The sequence below is a fragment of the Pseudophryne corroboree genome, chromosome 4 (assembly GCF_028390025.1).
Source record: "Pseudophryne corroboree isolate aPseCor3 chromosome 4, aPseCor3.hap2, whole genome shotgun sequence".
NCBI classification, from domain to species: Eukaryota; Metazoa; Chordata; class Amphibia; order Anura; family Myobatrachidae; genus Pseudophryne; species Pseudophryne corroboree.
Genome location: NC_086447.1, coordinates 77,319,779 through 77,329,213, shown reverse-complemented (window position 1 = coordinate 77,329,213; position 9,435 = coordinate 77,319,779). Strand labels below are relative to the sequence as shown.

Genomic DNA, 9,435 nt, shown 5'->3' with positions numbered 1-9,435 from the left:
CGCAGAAATGAACGCAAAAAAGTTTTTCAGCGCTACCGAGTCCTGCAACATCATGTCGTGACTTGAATGGCTCTTTAGCATGACGGCAGCAAGAATGTAAGAGGACACATCTATATGCAGTGGGGAAGTGGTCCAGCAATTCCCATTAGTGAGATGAGATAGCCATGCAGAACCATGGCGGGCGTCCGTGGAAGTCTGTAGGAGGAAAGGCTGCTATGCCTGTGGCGCTCCGAGCGGCTCAGTGGTCGGTCTCCTGGCTGGTGTAATGCGCCCCGGGGTTGCTCCACTAGATGATACTGGCAGGAAGTGAAAGGTTACTGTTAGATGTTGTGAAATGGCTGCCTAGTACGCAGTGCATGCTTCCTGTGCGGTGTCCAAGCCATGTTCCCCAATAAACTTATTTTCAAGGCTCGGGTTGAGGCTCCAATATCTATATTGTGAGAGAAGCAGATCAAAATCCCTAAATACATCAATAGTACTCAAAGGTGGATTACATATTATGGAGTGTATTCATGAAGCAGTGAAAAGTGCGGAGAAGTGAGCCAGTGGAAAAGTTGTCAATGGCAACCAATCAGTTTTGAGGTAACATTTATAAAATGCATTCTATAAAATGATATGTAGCTGCGGATTGGTTGCCATGGGCAACTGCTCAACTGGATCACTTCTCCATACTTTTCACTGCTTCGTGAATAGACCCCTTAAAGAGAAAAATGTGTATACACCCACTGTATATATAATACCACAGTTGCTTACTATTGTAACATTTTTTTTCTGTATTTGAAACTATCATACTGTATACTGTAAAAAGGGAGCACTATACTATAACTGCATTTTCACACCACTCATGTATAAGATACATATACGTATTGTGAAATGTTTTCACTTGTGTGTTGTAGGGTGGAGTCATTTGGAATTTGCTGTATATCCTATTACAGGTCTGTTGTTGTAATTATGTACTTTAAGTTAAATATTCTCCAAGTACTCAAAGCGGACAACCAACTAACTGCGGAAGGACAGGAGAGAGAAGACCTAAACATTGCTGTGTGCCGTCTACACAGTATTCACAGTAAGAAACCAACTTCTCAGGGTTTGTATAACACATGCAGTAATTCAGTTTTTAATTTTCTGTGTGTGTCTCATTGACGACATTTCAAAGTTACATATATATATATATATATAGATATATATATAGATATAGATATATATAGATATAGATAGATATTATATATATCTGTATATGTATATGACAATACTTTTTTACTTCCTAAACTGAGGTGTTCAATTGAGTAAACCTTGTCTTCAGATTGTAAATGTTTATCTACATATCTGCATGTCTGGTTGTGTATCTCTCATCTATCTGTTTTTGGTCAGGTATCCCAAACTGAACATTATAATATGTATTTAGGGCCGTTGCAGAGTGTGCTGCAATTGCAGCAAGCATCTCAGAATGCAAACTGCAATCAGTAGAAAGCCTCAGGGGCCGATTCAGACCTGAACACTGCTGTGCAATGGTCCGCAGTGCCGGGGAGTGGCGGGCAGCGACGGGATGGTACGAAAAAAGCGAATGACAGGGAGAGGGCGTTTGTGGGTGGCAACTGACCGTTTTAGAGGAGTGTCCGGAAAAACGCTGGAGGGACCAAGCGTTTGGAGGGAGTGTTTCTAACGTCAGCTCCAGCCCTGATCATTGCACTGAAAGAGTAAGTCCTGGGCTGTGCACATACTGCACAAACTGATGTTTGTGCAGCTCTCCTGCACATGCGATCGCACCCCTGCACAGCGATTTCCCCCTCCCCCTGTAGGCAGCGACTACCTGATCGCAGGGATGCCAAAAATGAACTGGTTAGTAGGCTGATATTTTTTGGCCAAAAATTATGTCAAGCACCTCCATTTTGCTCTATGTTCGAATGCAGAGTTTATTATAATTATTCTGACTAGCAATGCTTGGTAATATACTGTGTGCATCAGCTTTATATTTTATCTTTCGTTGTGGAGTTACAAGTCTCAGCACCTCTCATTATATTTGTAATTAGAGTGTGCAGTCCAAGGTCACCTCCCCTATATACAGTTGCAACTATACCAAGATGCACCCGATTTATGCCAGACATAAACATGCACCTTTTTTTTATACCCATTCGTTATGGGTCTGGGACTGAGGGTCGACAGCAAAAAGGTCGACACACCTTAGGTCGACAGCAATTGGTCGACGCACCTTAGGTCGACATGTACAAAATTTCGACATGGGCAAAAGGTCGACAGGAACAAGGTCGACATGGAAAGGGTCGACATGAGTTTTTTATGTTTTTTTGGTGTCGTTTTCTTCGTAGAGTGACCGGGAACCCTAATTATTGCACCGCTTCGCTCGCCATGCTTCGGGCATGGTGCCTTCGCTCCGCTACCGCTTCGCTCGCCACACTTTACCGTTCCAATCGTAGTCCACGTGGATCGTTAAGTATGAAAAGGTTCCAAAAAAGAAAACAAATTGTAAAAAAGTCACGTCGACCTTTTCCCATGTCGACATTGTTCCTGTCGACCTTTTGTCCATGTCGACCTTTTGTCCATGTCGACCTAAGGTGTGTCGACCAATTGGCGGCGACCTAAGGTGTGTCGACCTTTTTGCTTTCGACCTGGAGTCCGGATACCTTCGTTATGACTGCAAAATACTGTATGCACTTACTATTAGCATGAAGAAAATATAAAAAAAAAAATACTTCAATTACAGCAGTATACAGATGTCTCCTCATATGGTCTCATCACACAGCCCCTCTTGGCATGCCAGGTCATATGATACCCTATAGCGTTGAGCATCTTTTTTGCATCTATTTTGCAGAAATTGCATCTTTATCGCAACACGTTAGCAAACAGCCAATCCGGAGCTGTGCAGTGATGCTCGAGACTATAAGTCTAATTGGACATTAGAGGCTGCATCGCCTATGTGCGCACCTTTTGCAAGTATTGCTCCTGTGACTTTATGCAAATAATGCAACAAGTCTGTCCCTGTTGTGGTGACATACATCTGAACGTGCAAGGAGTGAAAATTGCACCAGCTCCATGCTACTGTGGGCACAAAATATGCATCAGAGTATGGCCTCCAATGTGAGAGATTAAGGGGTTTTCTTATCAAGTGGAGAAAAGAACAACTGGAGAAGTTGCCCATAGAAACCAATCAGCTTTGAGGAAGCATTTAACAAGTACATTCTATTAAATGATAGGGAGATGCTGATTAGATGCTATGGGCAACTTATTCACTGGTCCTTTTCTCCACTCTTTTCTCCTTCTAGGGGGTAACACCAAAATGCTGACTCCTCCGCAGTGACAGGAGCCGGGTGCTGCAGTGTGATATGAACCTGCAGCACTCGGCTCCTGTCACTGAGAAGGAGCCAGCAGTGCTGAAAGAGTTTACGTGGGTAGCCCACATATGCCCCTGGAGTGAGGTAATTGGGGGCTTCATCTGTGAAACCACGCCCCCTTAAGTTATGTCATCAGGGCTCTCCCCTTTTTTTGGGTTGGCTCAGGGGGGATCTTGGCAACACCATTTGTCACCGACCCTGGTGCCAGCACTGACTCTGAGATAGAAGAACTGGGAATATATCCTGGTACCTATCCTTGCCATGTTTTTCACATTTGTTAGATATTGCTAGATATGATTAATATATCCTACATGACTTTTATCTCTGGGGAAATGATGTATTCTATATTCTGCTTCACTTTGGTTAACCATACCTCTCAACTTTTATGATCCGCGAGGAGCTGTGCCCAGGTCAAAAGGCGGCGTGGTCTGTTCAAAAAGGGGGCATGGCTTTGCGTGAATGACACTCTCCGGAGCCATATCTCCCATTTTCGTCACAGTGGGTCACTGCCAGTGCACTGTGAGCTGCTGGCCGTGCACCTAGTCCCTCTGGCTCACTGGAATAGACGCTGTGCGCACCGCTGCTCTGCTCTGAAATAAGCAGTGCAGTGAGTGATAGGGAGCCTCTCAATTGCCCCTCCCCCCATCGCCGGACACTGCGGCCCACAGGAGGGACAGCGGGACAGACAGATATATATATTTACATAATTATGTGGTACACTAAGCCAGGTTTCCCCAACATGATTGGATACATAAGATCACATGACCATGCATTATTACCCAACTACTGCACACCTCAGGCCTGATCTACTTCCTGCTCTGTCCAAAACCTCATCACAAAGACTCCACAGGTGTAACCAGTACCAGCTCTCACAAAGACACTGATCAAAGGGGAGCAGCACATCACTGCCTCACTATGGGGCCCATTTATCAAAAAGTATTTGCAGCTATGTCCCTGAAAACACACGTTTTCTGGGGGCTAACCACAAATACTAGGTATCCCCAAATGTATGAAGGAGGGATCGCAGCAGGTATCGGGGAAACATGAGAGAGAAATAAAGTGATAGTTTTAAGCTAGCATTTATCTATAACAGCATACCTCCCAACATGACCCTCTCCAGGAGGGACAGAATGCTCTGCTCCTGGACTTTTCTCTTAATTTATGATTGCCATCACCTGTGCTGAAACACCTTTCTTTATTCATTTACCTGTTCAACACAGGTGTTGGCAATCACAAATTAAGAGAAAAGTCCAGAAGCAGAGCATTGAGGGTCATTCTGAGTTGTTCGCTCGTTGCCGATTTTCGCAACGGAGCGATTAAGGCAAAAATGCGCATACGGTAAGTATTTTAGCACAAAACTTAATAGATTTACTCACGTACGAACAAAGAATTTTCATCGTTGAAGTGATCGGAGTGTGATTGACAGGAAGTGGGTGTTTCTGGGCGGAAACTGGCCGTTTCCTGGGAGTGTGCGGAAAAACGCAGGCGTGTCAGGGAAAAATGTGGGAGCGTCTGGAGAAACGGGGGAGTGGCTGGCCGAATGCAGGGCGTGTTTGTGACGTCAAACCAGGAACGAAACGGCCTGAGCTGATCGCAATCTGTGAGTAGGTCAGGAGCTACTCAGAAAATACTAAGAATTTTCTATTCGCAATTCTGCTAATCTTTCGTTCGCTATTCTGCTAAGCTAAGATACACTCCCAGAGGGCGGCGGCCTAGCGTGTGCAATGCTGCTAAAATCTGCTAGCGAGTGACCAACTCGGAATGACCCCCATTGTGTCACTCTTGGAGAGGGTCATGTTGGGAGGTATGAGCACAGTCTATAAAATGACAGTCAGAAGCTGATTGGTTGCTGTGGGCAACATCTCCATTTTATTTATCTTGAAGGTTTGATGCATCTCCCCCAAAATTATTTTATGTCCATTTTTCCCCTAGATTTTAAAACAAGATCAGTAGCAGCTTGACTGGCATAATTTATGTTTTCACCAGTGATAGCTTGAAGCAGTGTTTCCCAATCTTCACCATTGCAGTCCAGGTTTTAAGGATATCCATATTTGAACACAGGTGACTTAATTAGTCACTATCTGGACTCAAGCTTAAATATCTCCAAATCCTGGACTGTAATAGCGAAGCTTGGGTAACTCTGGGTTAAATTGTAACTAATCCTTGCCTATTCCACTCAAATCTCTCGGAGACTATAGGTCAGGCATTCCCAACCACGGTCTTCAAGGCACATCAACAGTGCAGGTTGTAGTGATATCCAGGTGATATCCAGGCTGTAGTGATATCCAGGCTGCAGCACAGATGGTTAAATCAAAATAACTGAGCTACTAATTAAGTCACCTGTGCTGAAGCCTGGATATCACTAAAACCTGCACTGTTGGTGTGCCTTGAGGACCGTGCTTGGGAATGCCTGCTATAGGTCCTATTCCAGAGGTTCTCAAACTCGGTCCTTGGGAGCCCACACAGTGCATGTTTTGCAGGTAACCCAGCAGGTGCACAGGTTTTATATTTACTCACTGACACATTTTAAAAGGTCCACAGGTGGAGCTAATTATTTCACTTGCGATTCTGTGAGGAGACCTGCAAAACATGCACTGTGTGGTCCCCCGAGGACCGAGTTTGAGAACCTCTGGTCTATTCTATATACTGAGCCTTGGAGATAGATAAACTACCAACCAACCAGCTTCTAACTGTCATTTTTCAAACCCAGCCTGTGACATGTCAATTAGGAGCTGATTGGCTGGGACTTTAACTCTGTCTACTTTATCTCTCTCCAATGGTTAGTACATTGACTCCATAGGGCTATAACTAGGGCTGTGAGAGTGGTGCAAGTGGCCAGGGTGCAGTGACTAGGTGAAGGAACTATTGCTGTCAGGGGAGAATCTCATACTTGCCTACCTGACCCTCTCCATGAGGGAGAAAATGCTCTGTTCCTGGACTTTCCTGGTAATGTATGATTGCCATCACCTGTGGTGAGCTAGGTAATTGATAAGAAAGGTGTTTCACCACAGGTGATGGCAATCATAAATTACCAGGAAAGTCCAGGTACAGAGCATTTTCTCCCTCATGGAGAGGGTCAGGTAGGCAAGTATGGAGAATATGTATTTGGTTTTCATCATGCTTGCCTATCTGACCCTCTCCATGAGGGAGAAAATGCTCTGTTCCTGGACTTTCCTGGTAATGTATGATTGCCATCACCTGTGGTGAGCTAATTAATTGATAAGAAAGGTGTTTCACCACAGGTGATGGCAATCATACATTACCAGGAAAGTCCAGGAACAGAGCATTTTCTCCCTCGTGGAGAGGGTCAGGTAGGCAAGTATGCCCTGCACCCCAAACAGCCACCACGAGCCACCCCACAGGTCCTTAGGACACTCCAGGTGCCATTTTCTTCCTACTGTAATTCTGTGCAGGAAGAAATGCTTTGTTTCTATAATGTGTGAATTACAAGGACTGAATTAAATCATACTTGCCTACCTGACCCCCTCCATGAGGGAGAAAATGCTCTGTTCCTGGACTTTCCTGGTAATATATGATTGCCATCACCTGTGGTGAGCTAGTTAATGAATAAGAAAGGTGTTTCACCACAGGTGATGGCAATCATACATTACCAGGAAAGTCCAGGAACAGAGCATTTTCTCCCTCATGGAGAGGGTCAGGTAGGCAAGTATGAATTAAATTGTACAATTATATATGCATACCTCCCAACATGACAGGAGGGACACAGTGCTCTGCTTCTGGACTTTTCTCTTCATTTATTATTGCAATCAACTGTGTAGAACAGGTTAATGGATAAGAAAGTTGTTTCAGCACAGGTGATGGCAATCATACATTAAGAGGGAAGTCCAAGGGCAGAGCATTCTGTCCCTCCTTGACAGGGTCATGTTGGGGGGTATGTATAGAATACTTTTAGGCCAGGGCTGGCCAAACCGGTCCTCGAGATCTACCAACAGTTCATGTTTTCCAGGCCTCATGGAGATCTGTGGAATTGTCAGTTAGGAATGAATGCAGCACATCTTAATTAGTAATGACTACACCTGTGCACCAGCTAGGTGGTCTGGAAAATGTGAACTGTTGGTAGATCTCGAGGACTGGTTTGGCCACCCCTGTTTTACGCCATCTACAAAATATCTGACCACATTTTGAATTCTGTCATCTGCAATAAACTGTTTCTATTTCAGGCTGAAAGCCTTTATATTGCAGCTATGGCAAATGTTTGGAAGACTCTGTTACTGTCTCTCTGGGAATGTGTGATACAATTTAACATATTTTTCACCTTGGCTTTGTGTTTGTGCTATAGGTTTTTGTATTTTTTTAAATGAATTTTAATAAATATTGTTTTTAATTGCTATACTTACAAATTGCCTCCGTAAGTGTCTTCCTCTTTCTACAGTATGTACATTTTACATTGCAAGTCAAGTCTGCTATCTTGTCATACTGTACTTCATTGTAAGTCAAGCCTGCTGTTTTTATTATATACTTTATTTCAAGTTATACAAGTCTCGGCACACCCCTGCCTGCAGTATTGTGTAGATTTGTGGATGCTCTGGCTTGGCGCAGATTGAATTTAACCCCTTCCATGTTCCCGATTTTGTGTATGGATTGCAGTGCATCGCAGAACTGCATTGTATGTCTTTCCATTTCTGGGCGGCAGCTACCTATACGATCCTTTGCAACTGAGATTGCAAAATATTGCACTTTCAGTAGCAATAGCAATCTATGCTGAATGAGGGCCCATGTTATTATTATCCTTTAATTATATGGCGCCACATGGGATCCGCAGCGCCCAATTACCGAGTAAACAAATAAGCAAAACATGAAGACCGTGACTTACAGTGTGCAGAACGTTCAACGACAGTCATCATGGTAAAGGACTGATGAATCCCTAAAGGAGCGCCATGGAGACTGAGCATTAGCGCACCTCATGTGAGCTACTGTCGCAACTCTCAATTTTAATTACTGTACATCATCTACAATGTAATCAAATATTTTATCCATATTCTTCTATTTATGTTAGATTTATTTAATTGTAGTTTATTATTATTATTATTATTATTTCTCTAAGGTTCTAAGTGGATGCTGGGCACTCCGTAAAGACCATGGGGAATAGACGGGCTCTGCAGGAGGCTGGGCACTCTAAGAATGATTTAGTACTATATCTGGTGTGCACTGACTCCTCCCTCTATGCCCCTCCTCCAGACCTCAGTTAGAAATCTGTGCCCGAACAGAGCAGAGGCACCCAGCAGGCTCTCCTGAGCCTGCTGGAAAAAGAAAGTATTTGTTAGGTTTTTTATTTTCAGTGAGCTCTGCTGGCAACAGACTCACTGCTCCGAGGGACTGAGGGGAGAGAAGCAAACCTGCCTGCATGCAGCTAGGTTGTGCTTCTAGGCTACTGGACACCATTAGCTCCAGAGGGTTCGAACACTGGCGGTCCGTTCCCAGAGCCGCGCCGCCGTCCCCCTCACAGAGCCAGAAGCGCCGGGGTCCGAGAGAAGAACAGAAGACTTCAAAAGCGGCGGCATGAAGACATTAGTCTTCAATAAGGTAGCGCACAGCACTGCAGCTGTGCGCCATTGCTCCCCAGCACACCACATACTCCGGTCACTGTAGGTTGCAGGGCGCTGGGGGGCGCGCCCTGGGCAGCAATATTATACCTTTTCCTGGCATAGAATCCCATAAAAAAAGTCTAAAGCCATCCGATACATGATTATAGCAATGAAAGATGTATTACACATTGCTGAGGAAATCCCTGTCCCTGACAAGAGGATTCATATGTTTGGGGAGAAGAAAAAAGAGGTTACCTTCCCCCCTTCACATGAATTAAACGAATTATGTGAAAAAGCCTGGGAATCCCCAGAAAAGAAGGTCATAATTCCCAGGTGGCTACTTATGGCGTATCCTTTCCCGCCAACGGACAGGTTACGCTGGGAAGCCCCTCCCAGGGTAGACAAGGCGTTGATATGCTTATCCAAGAAGGTGGCCCTACCGTTTCCGGATACGGACGCACTCAAGGATCCTGCAGATAGAAAGCAGGAATCAATCCTGAAGGCTGTGTATACACATTCAGGTACTATCCTGAGGCCAGCCA

At 44.6% G+C, this 9,435-nt stretch overlaps 1 protein-coding gene across 1 annotated transcript in view; it reads left to right on the top strand.

Annotated features, from left to right (window-relative positions):
* Positions 1-972: 972 nt before the first annotated feature.
* LOC134908923 (cytochrome P450 2K6-like) overlaps positions 973-9,435 on the top strand; it is a 65,820-nt gene continuing 57,357 nt past the window's right edge. The window contains exon 1 of the mRNA XM_063915176.1: positions 973-1,066. The gene's annotated coding sequence lies outside the window, so the exon portion shown is untranslated. The remainder of the gene's footprint in view (positions 1,067-9,435) is intronic.